Here is a 2,500-nt window from a genome sequence, read left to right as displayed (position 1 = left end):
TCAGAATTGCTTGTTACAGCTTAACCAAATACTTTTAAGTGATGCCAATAATAAGAATTGCTTGGTATAGATTAACAAAATATTTTTCTGTGATCGCAATTATCAGAATTTATTGTTGCAGCTTAACAAAATAATTTTATGTGATGCCAATTATAAGAATTGCTTGTTACAGATTAACAAAATATTTTCCTGTGATGGCAATTATTAGAATTACTTGTTACACCTTAACAAAATACTTTTCTGTGATGCCAATTATCATTATTGTTTGTTACACCTCAACAAAATATTTTTCTGCGAAGCCAATTACCAGAATTGCTTGTTGGATCATGAAAAAATATTTTTTCTTTGATGCCAATTATCAGAATCGCCCGTTACAGCTTAACAATATATCTTTCGGTGATGCAAATTATCAGAATTGCTTGTTACAGCTAAGCATATTATTTTTCTGTGATACCAATTAGCATATTTGCTTGTTACACCCTAACAAAATATTTTTTGTGCGATACCAATTATCAAAATGGCTTCTTATAACTTAACAATTTTTCTTTTTCTTTTTTGTGAGGCCAATTATCAGAATGGTTTGTGACAGCTTCATAAAATATTTTTCTGTGATGCCAATTATCTGAATTGCTTGTTACAGATTAACAAAATGTTTTTCTGTGATATATATTATCTGAATTGCTTGTTACAGCTTGACAGAATATTTTTCTGTGACACCAATTATCTGAATTACTTGTTACAGCTTAACAAAAATGTTTTTCTGTTATGCCAAATATCAGAATTGTTTGTTACAGCTTAACAAAATGTTTTTCCGTTATGCCAAATATCAGAATTGTTTGTTACAGCTTAACAAAATATATTTTTCTGCTATACCAATTACCAGAATTGCTTGTTAAAGGTTGAAAAATATTTTTCTATGATGCCAATTATCAGAGTTGCTTGTTATAGTTCAACAAAATATTTTTTTATGTGATGCCAATTATTATATTTCCTTGTTACAGCGTAACAAATTGTTTGTTACAGCTTAACAAAATATTTTTCTGCTATGCCAATTACCAGAATTGCTTGTTAAAGGTTGAAAAATATTTTTCTATGATGCCAATTATCAGAGTTGCTTGTCATAGTTCAACAAAATATTTTTTTTTATGTGATGCCAATTATTATATTTCCTTGTTACAGCGTAACAAATTGTTTGTTACAGCTTAACAAAATATTTTTCTGCTATGCCAATTACCAGAATTGCTTGTTAAAGGTTGAAAAATATTTTTCTATGATGCCAATTATCAGAGTTGCTTGTTATAGTTCAACAAAATATTTTTTTTATGTGATGCCAATTATTATATTTCCTTGTTACAGCGTAACCAAAATTTTATTTAAAATTTTACTGTGATGCAAAGTATCAGAATTGCTTGCTAGAGTTTGACAAAATATTTTTCTGGTGTGCAAATTATCAGATTTTCTTTTTACAGCTTAACAAAATATTTTTCTGCTAGCAAATTTATCAGATTTTCTTTTGTATATCTTAACAAAATATTTTCATGCGATGCCAATTATCCAACTTGTTACAGCTAATTTTTTTTTTCTGTGATGCCAATTATCAGAATTGCTTGTTACAGCTTAACGAATAATTTTTCTGTGATGCAAGTTATCAAAATGCTTCGTTAAAGCTAAATAACATATATTTCTGCAATGCCTATTAGCAGAATCAATTGTTAAAGATTAACAAAATATTTTTTTCTGATGCCAATTAGTAAAATTGCTTGTTACAGCTTAACAAAATATTCTTCTAGAATGTCAATTATCATGATTGCTTGTTACATCTTAAAGTATTTTTCTGCGATCCCGATTATCGGAATTGCTTGTTACAGCTTTACACATATTTTCCCGTGATGCCAATTATCAGAATTGCTTGTTCCAGCTTATGAAAATATTTTTCTGTGAGGCCAATTATCAGAATTGCTTGGTATAGCTTAACAAAATATTTTTTTCTGCGATGTCAATGATCACCATTGCTTGTTACAACTTTACAAAATATACAATTTATATTCTTACCCGGTGGTTTATACTGTCTAATGACGTAATATCAACAAGGACAAGGTTTTAGAATTAATAGAATAATGGACAAACAGTATCTGTTGTGATTTTCTGATTGCGAATTTCAACTTGCCTTTTTCTTAAATAAAATTTTCACTTGATACCTGAGCCAGCACAAACCACTCAAAAGTAATAGGATCGACGAAGATGTGTTCAGAACCGTAAATGTTTAATGAAATAAGAGATGTTTCTTGCAGAATTTTGTTATGGTGAATACCCCATCTCGAGACGTTTGTACATTTTCTTGAAACAAAAATGTGGTTCAAGTATGATGTTGACTTAAATTTTATTATCACGGAGACTAAATTGATAAAAGGCACAATTGAAACAGAATTGTGTCGGTGCATCAAGAAATGAAACTATAAGAGAGATTACTCGAGTTCCATATGTGAGTAAGATTGTGGCG

Source organism: Palaemon carinicauda, chromosome 12 (assembly GCF_036898095.1).
Source record: "Palaemon carinicauda isolate YSFRI2023 chromosome 12, ASM3689809v2, whole genome shotgun sequence".
NCBI classification, from domain to species: Eukaryota; Metazoa; Arthropoda; class Malacostraca; order Decapoda; family Palaemonidae; genus Palaemon; species Palaemon carinicauda.
The sequence above is the reverse complement of the archived record's forward strand: the minus strand, read 5'-3'. Positions refer to the sequence as shown.